This window comes from Anas platyrhynchos, chromosome 10 (genome assembly GCF_047663525.1).
Source record: "Anas platyrhynchos isolate ZD024472 breed Pekin duck chromosome 10, IASCAAS_PekinDuck_T2T, whole genome shotgun sequence".
Classification (NCBI taxonomy): domain Eukaryota; kingdom Metazoa; phylum Chordata; class Aves; order Anseriformes; family Anatidae; genus Anas; species Anas platyrhynchos.
In genome coordinates this window covers 22,386,360-22,403,954 of record NC_092596.1, presented here as the reverse complement: position 1 = coordinate 22,403,954, position 17,595 = coordinate 22,386,360, and the positions used below count along the sequence as shown (strand labels likewise).

The following is a 17,595-nucleotide window of genomic DNA, read 5'->3' as shown; positions in this document are numbered from 1 at the left end:
AATCCTGGCTGCAGTAGTCTCTATGACGTTACATTGCCCATTCACTGAAAGCTTTGTCTCAAATTAAAAAGTGCTCACATGAAACCAGCTCAGCAGGCAGTTGAGAAGCTAAGAGGTGTAGGAGCAGGATGATACAACAGTTCTGTATTTTAAGGTACTGTGACATCTGGAGATATTCATCAAAAATAAAAAGTTTCACTTTACCCTCAGGCATTAAACCTGAACAGACACGGGGGTATAAACGAACAACAAAATGCATGTGAAGTTCTAGCCCACTGGTTTCAAAGGCACTATATGCATAGACAAATGATGTACATGGACATAAGAGAAATACATATATTTTTTCTTAAAACCTCATTCCTCGTTCACCAGCTGAGAAAAGCTATTGATGGCTTCTGACAAAAACAATTAAAAAAATCCCTTGGAAAGCAACAACCTATAGTTACAACAGCCTGGTCTCTATTTTTACACAAACCATTAGAAATTGCTTGACGCTTCAGTAGGAACCCACAGAAACTGCAGTAATACTCCTCAGGGAAAAACAAGTGCTGTAATGCTACACGTAGAAAAGACCATTAGTTAGCCAGCTCACAAAATCTTACCAGTCTGCAGGATACTGCCCTGCTTAATGAAGAGTGCCCTGGAAATTTCTTACAAGGGTCAGCAGAAAGAAAGGCCTAAGTCATCCTATTGTAATGGAAATACGAAATAACTTCCGTGAAAGTCTGTGGATGTGGTAAGGCTTATTGGTGTCATAAATAATCACAGTAAGTAATGTACGCACAGGGATCTGTACCAGTTAATGAAAACCGCCTCAAACAAAGCACTTGAATTTTAATGTGACCTGCGTTCTCTATACGTCTAAAACCGAAAGTGATTATTTCCTTATGTGTCTTAAAGTTCTACCTGGTAAAGGAGTTCGTGCTGTGATAACTGGCTGGGAGGAATAAACCTGTGTTTTGATACAAAATAGCAGATATATAAAATATACTTGTTTGGGAAGACCACTACAAAATACACATTGTATCCTGGTATCTACACTTAAATTATTGAAATTATTTGTCATGTTGAGGAACAGATACCTACACAATACCAGGCTGAGAAACTTCTGAAGGGGTTGAGGAAGAAAGGGTTAAGAAGCCAGCAAAATGGCAGGGAGCTGCACAGCCATAACTTGATGAGGCAGAGATAAAAATCTGCTTTCGGCTGTAAGGAAAGCATTAGAGATTGAAGGGGAAGTCAGAACCAGCTGGTAAGTAAAGGCTTCGGTTTTCTGATCCTCCCTTTGAAGGAAGTGCAATAATGCACTTGAGGTTTGGTGGAAGGTGCCTGTCTGCAGACACCGATGCAGTGCAGCCACTTTGTTCCTCTTAACCTCTTTACCCTGGGCTACCTGGATCACACTGTGCTGACAGTGGGAACACACCTGGCAGAGAAGGGCATGTGGGCAGCAAGATGTCTCTCCCCATTCCAAATGGCCAGCACTGCCTGGCTACAGCCTCTTTTCTCAGCAACCAACAAAAGCTTAATGTGCTGAATTCCCTCTAAAGGTGCTTTCAGACAAGACAGCGGGTGTAGCGCTCCAGCAGTTTACCAGTGACAGGGTGACTGTTCAGAATGTGCTGCTTAAAGCACAAGGAGATCACTGTCTTTTTAAAAGACCAGCTTTGTTAAATCAGAAATTGTGTTTTTATGGCAAAAATTACTTGGTCATGGTGACAGCCTATTTTATGCAGGTCAGGCTTGTATGAGCAGACTGCACTTTCTGACTTGAGAGTCCTTTTAATTTTTTCCTCAGAGCTTTTGCTTCTCAAGTGCCTTTTTGCTCTTAATTCTTTGTGGATATATATATATATATATAAAAATTTGTTTGTCATCAAACAGAATACAGAGTAGTCTGGGGGAAGGGGAAAAATATACGTGCTCCTAACCAATGACATTCTATCTACTCTTTTGCAGACACAGGTGACCCTGACACCTGGGAAAACAGAAAATGTGATATGTGACTGCAAAGCTGGTACAATGTGAAATAAAATAGCACTTACCTCTTTTAGAATATCTTTTGTCCTCTAATTCATCTTTTCTTCATTAAACAACTATGGATGCTGGGTGTACAGACAGCTCTGGAACATCAGGATCTCAGATCTCCTTGAACCACCTGAAGACAAATACAAGTCTGTAACACACAAATGCACGCTGGAGTAGAGAGGATTATAGTGGAACTACCAGGAGTTGAGTGAGGAAGGGCTAAGTATTGAGCAAAGATCTGACTGGGGAAAACCTAGCCAGGGTAGCAGAGGGAGCACTGGCTCTGTTGCACCTGGCAGCCCATCTGCCACATTTCTGCAGCAACTTCAGGATAGACAATATTGAGAGAAAATATGACAGGTTGTTCTTTGTACTGCCTCATCCTCTGCACTTCTGGTTCATGCCTCCACGATCACAACATGCTCTTTATTTCCCAAGAGAAAAATGAAGAACCTCTTAGGAGATACCTTGAGACTGTTTTAGGACAGCACTAGTTAGCTATTTGTATTTTAATTAAAAATACAAGAGCAACCATATCAGTTCTGATTGAGAGGTCATCTTAAGCAGCAGATGCTGAAAAATATAATTATATTCCAAAAGGGGTCTGAAGAAGAAAAGTCTCGGTAATGCTTCCCTCTTTACATTCAGCAATTATTTTCAAATGTGGATATTTCATAAGCGTAATGTTTTCTCATTAGCACCTCCAATCTCACACATAAAGGACTTGTTTGATACCCGCCTTGAACTCAGGCCAACTTCTGGCACCTACCAAGTCCTCTGCAAAGAACATTCAGCAGATCTGCTTGGCTGCATGAAGAACCTCCTTCTGAATCTGACTCCTAGTCCAACAGCCCCTAGCTCTTTACAACTTTAACAAGTCCTCTCTCTTCCAGGCTACAAAGTAAAATAAAAGAAAAAACAACAACACACGCACACACACACAAATATATATATGTATATATATATCCCAGCCCTATTCAATCTTCTTCATATAGATGTTATTCCATGTCTTGGGTGATTAGCACCCTTTTCATGACCCTTTTCCAGTTCTACTAGATCATTCCACAGTATTTCAGAAGTGGAAATATCATGGATTTTAATAATGGCGCAATGATGTTTACTAGTTTATTCTCTGTTTCTTTCCTAATAGCTTCTAATCTTTCATTTAATTTTTTTTGACTGCTGCTGAACTCATGTTTTCTTGGAGTTATCTGTCATAACCACAAAGTCTCGTACTAGAGCAGTAACAGGCATTTGAGAGCCCATCGTCTTGTATGTTCCATGTAAGCATCCCTGGATATTCATCCACAACGACTTTGCATCTGCTGTATTTTATTTTATTTAGAAATGTTGTGTTTTAACAAGGTATCTTGTGATGCAAAGATAGCAAGGTTGGATCTGAAATGGTTCTAACATGATTTCAGAATTGCACTTCTTGTCATACGTTATAGTGTTTCAGTAATAAGAAAGTTCAGCGAGAAGTTTAAACAGAGTTTAGACTATGTTTTAAAGACTCACTTAACTGCTGCCACTAACTAATGAGGAGGCTAGGAAGTGAACTGTTGCAACACTGAGGGAAAACCTTCTCATCCCATTAAGTTACTTCTTGTAAAAAAAAATATGTGATATCAGTTGTAGCTTGAAGTTTATACACTTCAAAAAGAAATGGAAATCATTGGAATATACAACAAATAAAAAATAAATTAAACTGAATCTAACGATTAGTAGTTAGGATGATTTATACTCCAAAATTATCATAAACATGCAAATATACTTTCAATTTCTGCTGTACTAGCAGAGGGGAAAAGTAATCTTTGTATCATAGTATAACAGTACACAGAGAAGGAAAAAATATAATAAAATTACTTTGTTTTATAACTACAGTGTTTTTGTGATGACGTCGGTATCTTCAATAACTCAAAAGCTCAAGAGATTGCATTTCAATCTGTGGAGTGAAATAATGCAATACTGAATTTACCCTTAAGCAGAAGTCACTCTTTTGTTCCAACCATTTTCCCATTTAAATTGTTGAGGTTATTTATTAGTCAATTTGCTTTGTTTCGGATAATGAATACTATGCGTGAGATTGGTGATCAAACCAAAAAAACACGTTGAGCCACTTTTCTCCTATCCATTAAAGCCCTTATTCAGCATGATAAGTAGTGAATGCCTCATTTTACTGAAACTCTATCAGTCATCATTTAACAAATATGACTGCAAAAACAGTTTAGGAGTACAACATTGCATGCTAAATACAGAATTTTATCCATCTCCGAGGTTTAGGACACAACAAGTAGCAAAAGATGACACTAAACTTTCCTCATGACACTGCAAGAGTCCTCTGGACACCCATCAGCGACACCTACGCTATGCTACCACTTTTAATTTATAGCTCAGCGATGCTCTTAAGAAAACTGATAGTGGAAAAGGGCCTGCAGTCATGTGGAACACAGAAAGGTAACAGCTGATCTGTGGAGCTGGATACTTAAAGTCCCATGCCAAGGAGAGATATTACGTTCATTATGACCAAAGAGCAGGAAATGGGTTCAATTCCAAAACAATAATTTGCATTTCCCTCTCCTAGGCAGACTGCCTAAGGAACAATCCTCACTATTGAAGGAGATAAAGGAGCTGGGATTGTGACATACTTTAAAATAAGTGCTAGTACCCTGGGCTCTAGGGAGAACAAGACAGGGATCTGGCTGTTTATCTTTGCTTTTATTTGTGCATGACTAAAAATGCACATAGAAGCAGCTGGTCTGTCTAAAATATATATAATATATATATTTGTAATTTGTCTAAGATTAAAATCTGTTTACAACTACAAGGGAGAAAGTTCTTATTATTTGTCATATTTTTAAGTAGACCATTTCCCACCCAGTAATCTATCACAAGGAAAAAAGGGTTTAAGGTGTGCTTAATTTCAGATGCATTATTATGTTCCTGTTCAACTGCTACAAAATTTCTATGGCCAAGTATGAAGGATGATAGGAATTTAAAATATCAGGTGTAACTGATAGAAAGTTCCCCAGTCAAGGTATGCCACAGCTAAGCACAGATTAGAACACAATATCTGAAGAGCTCAGGCAGCCTGCTCATAGGAACTGGAAGAGGGACAATTTAACCTGCTTGCATGCTACCACATCCACACTGTTCTAGTATCCAAACAAGCTAACTGGAATACATGCGATTTGTATCCAGGCTGTGACCCATATATCCTCTCTTTTACACCATATTATTTGGCTACATATATTTAAACAATTATGAGTTATACACATTTGTCTATCACGGAATTTCATTTTACTTTTAGTTTCTCTCCCTTGGATTGACCTATACATTTTGCTATATTCCTATAACATACCTAAAATTTCAAATTTTTTTTTTTTTTAATAAAACATTCTGCAAAATTCATTAAATAAAATTATTCAATTCAAGCCCTTCAATTAGGACTTTCTCTGCTTATAAAGGTTAAATTTTCAGTTGGTTTCTTACTGGTCAGGGAAAAAAAAGAAAAGAAAAAAACACGAAACCAACTTGATGGCATTTTTTTTACCATAGATCTGATGTGGCTTCTCTCTGATTTCAGAAAGAGCTCATGACAATCCTCCCACATCTGTTTCATCAGCTGATTAAAATGCAGATCTCCTACAAGGTAACACATTTTTGGATGATGGGTGTTACTCTAACCAACTCATTATTAAGGGAATAAGTTTATGCAAGATCAGCAAGTTGGCAGCACAAACAACATGAAACAGTTCTTTTAAATAGGACTGGATATTTTGTTTATGACAGCTCTGATTTAATGGAAGGCTCTGTGACTTTTATAGCCCATTTAAGCATAAATGTTTTTGTTACATTCAAAACGTTTTTGCCATAGAGATTCTTTATCTAGCACAAGAAAGATTTTCAGATAAGAACCTTATGTAAAGTGATGAATATTTGGTTTTCTGATTGTGGTGTGGTGTGTACTGGAATACAATACACAATACAATACAACCTCTCCCCTCCTCCTCCCCAAACAAAACAAAACAAAACAAAAAGCCTATACCATGCTGCTAGTAAAAGCAGTCACTTTCTGTCCCGAGAAAGTAATCTTTAAATGGGCTTTAAGAAGCACAAATGTTAATCCTGCAACTTTTTTTTTTTTTTTTTTTACCTCAGTATCTCACCCTCATTTATGTAGATAGTGAGTCTGTGAAAATGAAAGTTGAAAGAGGAATGATTAATGACTGGTGCAGGAGAAAAATGAACAGAGCATTCCTGATGGAAGAAGCAGGGGCTCTGTCATCCTGTTCCATCAGCAGGCAGACTTGTTTTCATTTCTAATTCTCTGAGGGGAGTACTAGCTTTAGAATTTCAAACATCATACTGAACTGCCAAATTTCTTTGGCTCTAGCAACATTTCAGGAACCATGTAGGCACACAGCAGGGTAACATAAAACTCACCATTTTGGTAGGTATTGTAACTCTGACCCAGAAAGCTTTTTCCAGTGCTGATCTCTCGATATGATTACTCTTTTCTCAACTTGTGTAACTTTCCTCCTGGAGCAGAGATTCAAAAATGTCACCCAGAATAATATTTGAATTCTACAGCTGCAGCCTTCCCCATGTGCCTTCTCCTAGACAGCCACATTCATTCGTGTTGTAAAACCACTAACGTGATATGGAGGATTACTCTTTTCCTATGAATAATATGATACTTTGCACCTTTCGCCAAGGGAGGTCTTTACACACGTATCCCATATCAAGTTACAGAGGAAGAACAAAGTTCATTGAGCAGTGAGAGATTAAAGGACCTCGGCTTTCACTAACTGCCTTCTGGTTCCTCGTTTAAAGAAGCTTAACAAATTAGTAGCTTCCTATCATCCCTGGGTAATGGTTACTCTATGCAAGTAGCACTCTAAAGAGGTACCCTGTTGTGAGAACACCGGTGATTTACATAGATATGTGGGTTTACATGTGCACAATACCAAAAATCCATGCTGTTATTTAAATTGACATTAGCTGCTGCTTTTATGGCTATATCAGATTCTATACTTCCCTCCCAAATATTTTTCCACATTATAGAGATGCATTTAAATATTACCAGATTCTGGTTTCTGTATTAACTTATTCACAAGTAGGTAATACTCCAGCTTTCCTGCTCTGCTTTCTGCTGTCTGGTTCTCATGTAATTGTTCTTTTAGAACTATTTTTATTTGTGCACTTTTATATTTGTCTTTACTTGCATAACTTATAAGGAATACACATACTAAAAAGCCAGCATACCTACAAACACACATTGAAGCAAGTCTATGTGTGATATGTAATATTGCTGCATTAGTTAAGTTCTAAAGAATCTTCTTTAACACTTGGTTCCTTTTATCCCGTAACAATGGTGTAGCATAAACCCTTCATACAAATTTATCAGATATTAACACCTTTGGATTGTATTGCATGAAACAGCGGCTCCTTTCTGCCTGAAGTGCATTTTCAGTATTTAGATTGAGATTTAAAAGTTCTGTCATTCAGTCTGCTACATAGACAATTTATCAACCATGCGTTAAGCTACTTGTGTTGTGTAAAGGCAGGATTAGCCCCTTGTGGTTCCAATGCTGCCATTCTGAACAGTGCTGAAGGAAGTGACCAGGTAGGCCGGGGTGTGCAAGTGGCCACAACCCTAAGGCAGCTGAAGTCAAGGCAATATTTTTATTTGTATTTGGTCATTTTAGTCAGTGACCTTTATGAGTTGCTGTGAATACCTTGGAATATTTGTTAACACAGTCATTTCCCTACTTCATACCACTCTTAGACCAGTGAACAAGCTAAAAACTCCAGAAAAACGGGTACAGGCCTTAAGGCAGATTTAAAGAGGCTTAAAAACTTAAGAAAAAACTGTTTCAGATTACTCTGTGTTCATAAAATCTTAAAGGCAACGTGAAATATTTTTAATACCTGTAATGAGAGATGTCCTTACCTGAAAGACTATTGAGGGGAATCAACTTGAGAAATTTTGACTTCCTTTGCAGGGGACACATCGGTCTTCCATGCTAATATATACCATCTGAAAAACAAGATTTATTGCAAGATAAGAATATTGGGAAAGTTTTCTCAACTAAAAACAGAAGGACAAATAAATAAGATGTGGCAAGGGTCAGGCACTAGTTCTTTGTGTGCATGGTCTAGGCTCTACCTGGCTTCATTGATTTATCAGCTATTTTTATCAGTTATTAAAGCTTCTGATAAAACTCCCATTTTAATTATATCAGAAAAGATTTTCCCCTGTTCCTAGCATCCCAACCTCTCTGTCTGTAAGGAGGATTATCCAGACAGTAGAATGAAAGCATTTCAGAGCAAAGAACACATGGCTAAACTAAACTCAGTGTAGTAGAAAGAGAGATGTGCTTTGCAGACAGTAAAAGTAAAGAGAAGGAACTGTGTGCTGCTCCACAAACTACTAATTCTGTGGTCAGTGCAATTTACGCTATCACCTCCAGAACTCTTAATTTAATAATTGCCTTATTATTTTAATTGCAAGTCAGCTGATAAGTCAAATGATCTGTCAGAAAGACACAGAAGAACCTTCTTCTACCTGTAGTCACATGTAAGAGGTAATCATCGTGAGCCTTTCATAAATAATCCATCAGTCATCCATATATCCACCTATCACGCTTTTTGAGAGACGCAGCTGATCTGTGAGCACCCCATTTGCAGTTTTATGAATTGGGAAGAGTACTGGAAAATCACCAACTATCAATAATAAGTTGTATAACGACAGGAGCAGAAGAAATAGAATATTCTTAGGCAGGACTGGCAGGAGATTAAACCAGTTCTGCAGGAAGCTTCATGCACCGAAGATCAAGAAGAATGCTAATGTGCATCCATTGAACAGAATAGGAGCCAAAACTTGATATAAGGCACATAATGAATAATTCTATACAATCAGCTTCTATACACCCACAGCGTATCTAAATTTATAAGACGTACACACCATTGGATAAAGTTTAAATGCATTTCCCATCATTGTAGTATCCAATCTGCTACAACACGGGACCATATTGGGATTGAGTAGACCATTCTGTTTGTTAGAAACTTACCAGAATGTGCTGGTATTTATATCTCATAAAAGCTGTTCAGTAAACACAGTACAAGACCTCTGATTTCACTGAATGCATAAACACATGCAAAGAATTTCATTCCAAGATTTCGGACATGAGAGAGCTGTCTCTGTCAGATGAGCTTAACTACCCTTCCCCCAGCTCAGTGAGTTAAACATCTTTCCACCAGGAAAAAGTGTCCTGGCTTCACAGATAAGAATTTCAGAGTTCTAAATGACAAATTCAGAATTTGCCTATGGAATATACTTTAAGGGAAAACATAGGATAGCCTCCTAGAGACTTTTTTCCCCCTACTAATTAGTTTCAGGGACAGGATTTTGAGAAGGCAAAACTGGTCCCCGTTCCTGTTACGATTCTGTACACACTTTCATATGTTTGCAGGGTTTGGTTTTGTTCTGCCTTTTTATGGATGTGACAATTCAAGCATGCAAGAATGACAGTTATAATTTCATTAATATTTTAAAGATCCTTTGTTAGTTAAAAACAAATAAACAAACAAACAAAAAAAAAAAAACTGAAGAGGTAATAAACCAATAAATCCAATAGAAAAAAGGCATATCAGTATCATAACTTCTGCCTTGATGAGGAAAGGAAAGAAATCAAAGTCAGTGTCTGCTGAGGCTGAAGAGGAATGAGGCACTTTTTTCTGTTCTGGACTCATGGTCAACAGGGGTGGCAATGACTGCAAAGTCACTTCTCTTGTGCCAACACCATACCTAAAAGCTTCTTAAAGTTTTTCAGTCCCTTTCTACCAACAGCATTACCTCTGTAGACAATCTATTCCAGTGCTTAACTGTTGTCACAGAGGATTTTCTTCAAGTTTGTCTTACATTTCCACAACTGCCACCTAAGACCATTATTTCCGTAACCACTTGTGGTGGACCAAGAGAAAAGTGCTTATTCCTTTCCCTTTTACAGATTAAAGAATGTAAGACAATAGAGCGAGTGAATCCTCTCAAAGAAGTATCCATTAAAAAAAAAAAAAAATCAAACCAAAACAGAGATATCTGAGAGTACCAAAAAGATAAATCAGCTACCTTGGTAAGTGCACACAAGACACGCTCATTTAGAATTAGTCAGGAGTTGCAAAACTAGCCAAGAGAATCCCAAAATCTCTATGCTTAGCCTGGAAGCTCTTTGGACTTGCTGAAGAGGTGGCGAATCACACTCACGACAGGATGTTAGAGAGCTGATGGCACTAGGAGAGGTCACCCGATTTCCACCTTCCAGGAAGGATCTACAGGGGGCTGTCAAACCAGGAACTAGAATTGTTTGTTATTAAAACAACAAACACACACAAATGAAAATAAATAAATAAATAAATGCAGAGTGAAAGAGCCCATCACAGTATTAAAGCAGAGGGCTTTATTCCAACTTGCTGTCTTTAAAATTGAAAAGGGGGTGACATTTCATTTCAGATTTAAGAATCAAAAATTCATATACGAAGTAAAAGTCATCATGGTGCCATAACTCCTTTTCAAAATTCCTTCAAAATATTCATTTCATTACCTGCAAAAGTTGTGAGAGCTGATAGTCTTAATAACTCACACTCACAACACCATGGTAATTGTGATACTTGTTACTCTGTTTATGCTATTAGTATTCGAAGACAATAAAATGAGAAGTTGAGAATTTCAACTTTTTTTTTTTTCCAAAGCTTTACAAATTCTGTCTTATGTTCTGCACCTTACTTCTCTCACTGAGATCAATTTTGCATTATAATTTATTGAAGTTACCTCATTTTGGCATATGTTAAAATAGGATCCAAATTTGTAAACAATCTTGAATTTGAAACGGCTCTGTCACTGCAGATTGGGCTAAAGACTGAGCAAAATGCAGCTCACAGGGAAAGTAATTGAGCTGACATAAATGACCTTACAGGTATTAATACAGAAAATTTACAAAATGAAACAATTTAGCACTTAATTGAACTGTCTAATTTTAGTAAAACACTTGTATGGAATTTAATTTAATAATTCACATATTTATAGTATGATAATACTGGAACAACAGAATGGATCATGCTGTGTAACTTGCTCTGTAGACTAGAGCAGAACTAAGTATTTCAGACTTACTTTAGCACAACTTACTGGTAAAGGTAAGTGACTTTGTGATTTTACTGTGACTCAGATTCAAGCAGTTTTGATTTGTAATCCTGGAGTTGTTTTTGAATGGGTGTCAATACACAGAAATCTTGTGCAAGCATTTTACAGAGAGAATTATGGTTATAAAGCAGGAAGAAGGTGCTTTGTAGGGTGGAGTTAAACTTCAAAGCCAGTGGAATAAAGAACAGTCATCACTACACCTAATAGCTGTCCTTCTATTATAATTAAATGGAACATTCATTTCTAAGTGTTATGACATTTAATCAGCTATATAAAAATAATAATAGTAATAAGAACGATAAGCATCTTCACCGAAGTTGTTATGAGAGCAAGCCAAGATCACATACCCAATGTTTCTAAAAGTTGTTACAAGCAAGGTGTCCTAGACCATAAGGACTGTCCAAAACATTTTCTTGCAACATATCCAGAAAAGTTTATTTAATCAAAGGGAAAATTTGCAACAAATCCTACAGTTTTTGCTCTTTAAACAAAACAACTATACTTTGCCATTGTGTTGATATAAAGATGTGAATTATTATTATTTTTAGTCAGTACACATTCATGAAATATTGTCATTTTTACCATATTACAGCAAGCAGACTAAGTAATGTTAGAGTCATCACAAAGCACAGTATTGTAGCTGCAGACCTAGAATAAGAATCATGATTTTGTATGCTTGAACTTCATTCTCTGATTTTACACAATTTTCCTTTCCTGCATAAGAACTGGATTAGATATTCCCTTCTGTAGTATGGTAATTCTAAACTGAAATCTCCTCCAATAAATGGGTGTTTTAAACCTTTTAAACCCCAGACCTTTAGAGTAAAAGACTAAAACAATAAAAAAGATGACATGAATGTAAAGTAATATATTTGTTCTGTTTTGACACAATTCATGCTTCAGAAAACAAAAAAGTGCTAGTTTTGAAATACTTGGGGTGGAAAAGAAGGGGTGAGTCCACTGACCTTAGCAGTTCCTACTGCAGGTTTTGTATCTGCTTTTAAGTGGCTTTATGGGCAATCGAGCACTGACACCATGCTGGAACCTTTCAAGCTCTTCTCGAGCTGCATGGCTCATAGAAAAGGGTCAGCACAGGCCACCAGAGCTACACTAAAACTATATCCACAAGCGACAAGTACTATTCTGGTTATGACAAAGCTGACAGGATGATACATTCTCAGCCTTGTGCTTTTTCAGTTCCCTGCAGCACATGTCAGCTAGGTACTCGAAACAGATTTCTTTTGTTGTGAGGTTTTGTATGTTTGTTTTTCAGTGAGCCACTTTGAACAAGCTTAAAAACTGCCAGTGATATCCTTGTTACTTACGGCTTAGGAAATCCTTCTTCAAGTAGCATGAAGAACTCTTGGAAAAGCATCCGTATGTTCCAACCAGTTTTCACAAGTGGATAAAACTAGTAATAGAGGAGAATCATTAGAAGAAATCATCATATATCTTTTGGTTTTGAATACAGAGATACAACAGAAGCTAATGTCTGAATTCCAAGAGCCACCGTGCTGTGGAGAAAATTCACTCTTAGAACAGAAAAAGCAAATGTAGTCAGGAAGAGCTGCAAGTACCGCTGAGCTTGGTCCATGTAACCAACCAACAATGCTGCATATGCTGTATATAAGGTCCATCACTCCCTGGGATATACTTGAAACATCAGCCAGGTCAGCAGCTGGCTTAGTAACTCCTTCCTAAGTGTTCCTGTTCCTCGCCTTTCTGAGAAAAACAACCACCACCTTTTCAGTTACTTTAAAGAACGGCCAATGAATCTCCCTTTCGTACATTCCAGCCAAATAGTGATGGTGAGGAATTTTCTACTGAGCTGGGTCTTATCTTCAGACTACTAATTTAACAAAACAGTTATCTCCAACCCCTTCTTAACAATCTCTAATTAATTAATTTTTTCTTGTATTATTATGTGCATAACGACCAAATGATAGTCCTACCAGCATGAGTGTTTTTACTGGATGTTACGCACTCTTTCCCACACTTTGCAGTGGCACTGTATTTGTTATTTAGAACAAACCCAGATTGTTCCTGGAACTGTGCCTATAGAAACCACTGCAGTAATGTGTTTATGTGATCTGTAATTATAGGCATGCTTTAACCTGTCCAGAGCCACTGCAGAACAAGTTGCATTATCAAAAACATAAACCAGTCCCTAGATTAACTATTCAAGCTGATATATTTTTTCTTCATTAACTAATATCACAGAAATTAAATGAACACAGGTTACATTTTTGAGCTTCAATAGAAAAGATAACTACATAATATTCCAAGTATATTCAAAACTACTGAATACTCCCTAATGCAATAGTATTTTACATTTTCTGACACCAAACACCAAAACAACTATTTTTTTTTTTTTTTGGATAAAAATTGTAAATGTATCATTATATTTTCTGTTAAAGTATCTTTTTTTCCTCACATTTTTATTGAAAAGTCATAAGGAATATTTTTTAAATCACAGTAATACTTATGAATACTTTTTATCCCATATATCAAATATCTATTAAGTGATGTCTTAGACAATTTTCTAGAACCTTGCTTCAATATTATCTAGTGAACTTTTTTTATATGTTATTGTATAACTTGTTGCTATTCGTACACAGTAACAACACAGTTAAAAAAAGTATAGTTCCAGTAACATTTTGGTGTAATGCATTCACATCTACAGACGACCTAAACCAGAATACAAAATGCCACTGAATCCAGAGGGAGAGGAATGAATTGAGAGGGACAAGCAGGGTATGAGCTGGTGGCACAGTTTATCATTTTATTTTTGATTTGCAAATTTTATTTTGGATCAAATCCAAACCGAAAAGAGATGTACTTTACAATCATGAAATGGATGTGGTCAAAATAACACAAGAACAGCTGGTCTCATTAAAATGAGTTACAGATGGCAGAAATCTTGTAATAGCAATCTAACAAAATTTGGTAGAAAAATTGTATGATCTGACTTATCTATTCACTGTGAGTGTATTCCTGCAGATGTGGGGAAAACAACTTCTGCTCTCTCATATCTAATTTCTAATTTGCTACTCCAGTAATATTTACTGCGTGAAATATATATATATTTATTTAGATTTACTCCACAATTATAATCAAATATAAGAAATAATTACACAATATTTTCATATTGAGTTCCCATAGTGTTTTTCTGGGACATATGGTATTATTACATCATGAAATTAAAGATTACACAGTAAGTTAATGCAAGCCAGTATCTTGCACTGACTGATGAAGTGGAAGAAGGAAATAAGGAAATACACTGAAGTACCACCTTACTAAGGTAAGTGGCTTGAACTGGATGACATTTGAAGTCCCTTTTTCTATGATGTGGAAATATGAATGTATATTTGTGGAAATATGAATTTATAATAAAGATTAGACAAATTATTTTCTGAAATATTCATTTCTCCCTATTATTGTCTTCCACAGAGTGACTTTCTCACAACTGTTTTCTGAGTGTTTTCAAATCTGAGGGGCACATTCCAAACTCAGTTATGTGGCTGTAAATACTGAGTAACTGCCCTGAAGTTATTGGAATGACTCCAGAGTTCATTACCTCAGAAGTATGTGAAAAATGTGTCCTTTTCTCCACTATGGAGACAAATGAATTTTACCAACCCAAGTGAGACAGGGAACTCTTTCTAATTATATTTTATACCATGAACACAAATGTCATGTTCGCCCTCTACATGCAGTCTTTAGCAGTGAAGTACATTTATTACATGTTCTACAAGAACAAAGGAAGAAACAAAAAAGCCCACCTCCCCACATCCTTGCATGCAAGTAACGCAGCAGTGCTAAAGCCTGCCTGACTCTGCATCCCTGCACTTTGAATACTGCTGCTGACGTGCTCAGAGGGTTCACACGAAAAGGGATGGCAAGTGTAGGCCCTTTGTATAAAGGCATATTTAAATAGAAGGTCATTCAAGATAATTCTGCCTATGAACAAGACTTCATTTGAGTCAACACATTTTATAATTACATGTTACCCGTAAAGTGAATTTTTGGATGTTATTTTCTTTGATATCTTTATGACTCATAGTTCAGTTGAGCAAAGCAAGCTACAATTTGCTAATGCAAGTGTGTACAAATTTGAAACTGGTTAGGTCGGGTGTGTCTGCCTATAGAAACGTACATTTTCTTCCAGTTTTCAATAAATGTTACTGATGCAAAATTATCTGAATACTTTCAGTATTTCATAGTTTGAATACCATTCTTTCAAAGTTAAATCAACTGGGTAATTGCTAAGGTTCAGAACAGAAAACTGCATCAATTCTAAAAAAAAAGCAGTAACTGAGTAAGAAGTCGTCTATCTTGATCAGGTCACCTAGATTATATAACCAGTTGGCAGCAGCTTATGACACCTTTTGTACATGCAGGCCCGCTTCCCTCACATATCCTATGGAAAGCAGGGGGCAACCAGTTTTCGTTTGAGAGAACTAAGAAATTCCTTTTGTTTTGCTTCAGGCTGTAACTCATAGTTTGGAGAACTTGGAGTGAATCTACTCCCTGTTTACCACTTTGCAGAGATGAAGGAAGCACAGCCTACAGCTCATTTCTAATGCTACGTGGAATGTTTCCAGTACAATTTGCAGGGACTCATAGTACTACAGTTTCTGCATTAAATGGACAAGTTAGACAAACTCACCAGATACAGTGAAGAGTAGCAACCTCTAGGCACTCACAGCTCTACTCTCCCTTTCAGTACTTTGGGGTTTGGCTCAGGCGCTGTAAGAATAGGGTGCTCCTAATTGGAGAGTGGACATCTCTGGAGCATGGGTAACCTACATAATGTGAGAGAGTCTGTAAACTGCTTTGGTTATGCCAACAGCCAAACAAGTCATCCGCAATCTCCAGGAGCAGGAAAAAAATCAGGTAGTTTGATCTAAATCTATTAAAACAAAAAAGCTCTCTTCTAGTTGAAAATTTAGTCTTTAAATTCTTACTGTCCTCCCCTCATAGCCAGGACAGCTGTTGACTATCACCAGTTCAGAACTGGAATGCAACTGTTATCATCGCAGTATAAAAACAAACTCAACAGTTTTTGTGGAGTTTTATCAACAGACCGAACTTTCAGGAAAAAAAAATATTAAAATGTAGGTCAAATTTAAATGTAAATAGCTATTCCCAGTGCATTTAACGGTACTATTTTAAGTCTTGATTTAACAATCATATAGTTGAAATATATTTTATGAGAAAAGTAAGACTTACAAATCAACATTTCAGCTTACTAATTCAACTAATTCACTGCTTTGCAATATAATTTGTTTCATTCATACATTTATAAATATGTTGAAAAATAATTGTGTCATTTGCTTTCTCAAAATAAACTTTTTTTTTCATCTACGAATACAAATGTTTCAGATGAACTGAGTAATTAATATAATATCTAAAACTGTGATTATTTTAATAAACACAAAGCAAGACATTGGACTAAGTACGATTCCAACTGTGAGTGATTTATAGTGATAAAAATACACAGATGCCATCTGTACCAACAGAAGAACACTCTTCACAAACTTGTTTTCTGGTAACACTTCCCTTTCATTTATACTGAAATGAGCGCTATTTTTTTAAAAATGATACTGACAGCAAAATATGGCTACTTTTAAAATGAGTAACATAACCATAAGAGAAATACACTGAAAAATGAATTAAAATACTCATTTGACTTGCCCGAGGCCTCCAGGATGTATCATTGAACGCTCACCAAATACTAAGCTACGTTTGCCAGACTAGCTATGCTAGCTTAGTAGCTGCGTCCATACTAAGAGTTTTTGTTGGGTGTAACACCCCTCACCCCTCCCTGAGAAATTCAAAACAAAACAAAAAAAAAACCCTACCTCAACCAAAATGGCAAAAGCTTTAAGTTCAGAACCCAGCCTAAGTCATTAGTCTGACTTCATCAGCTTGTCTGTGATACGTTTGCCAGCATCTCTGCCAGTTCAGCATTAAGCAAGAGAGCCATGGGGTATGCACCAGGGAAACTAGGGCAGGTAGTGAGAACACAGTGATAAATATCAGTCAACTTCAAATACTAACAGCAAGATCAAAAGAAAAGTACAATTTAAATAAAATCTGCACACGGAGAACTTCATTAGCAGCAGTTACAGAAACAGATATGATACCCAAAGCATTATTAATTTACAACCATGCACCAGATACTGCGAGTTTTGAGAATGATGAGAATTACCATCACCCATAAAGGCGTAATAAACTGATGGTAAGTGCAGCATAGGTTCTAGCATACCCCCTGCTGAGTATGCAGAGCCACAGCTGTGCTGTCATTGCCTTGCATTCTTAATTCTGAGTTTGATGCCAAACTTCACTGGATGCAGTGAGGA

At 36.8% G+C, this 17,595-nt stretch overlaps 1 long non-coding RNA gene across 1 annotated transcript in view; it reads right to left on the bottom strand.

Annotated features, from left to right (window-relative positions):
* Positions 1-2,950: 2,950 nt before the first annotated feature.
* LOC119717802 (uncharacterized) overlaps positions 2,951-17,595 on the bottom strand; it is a 40,804-nt gene continuing 26,159 nt past the window's right edge. The window contains exons 2-6 of the long non-coding RNA XR_011811630.1: positions 15,900-16,035; positions 12,556-12,641; positions 7,985-8,071; positions 6,475-6,570; positions 2,951-5,673 (exon numbers count right to left, since the gene is read on the bottom strand). This is a non-coding gene — a long non-coding RNA (uncharacterized lncRNA). The remainder of the gene's footprint in view (positions 5,674-6,474; positions 6,571-7,984; positions 8,072-12,555; positions 12,642-15,899; positions 16,036-17,595) is intronic.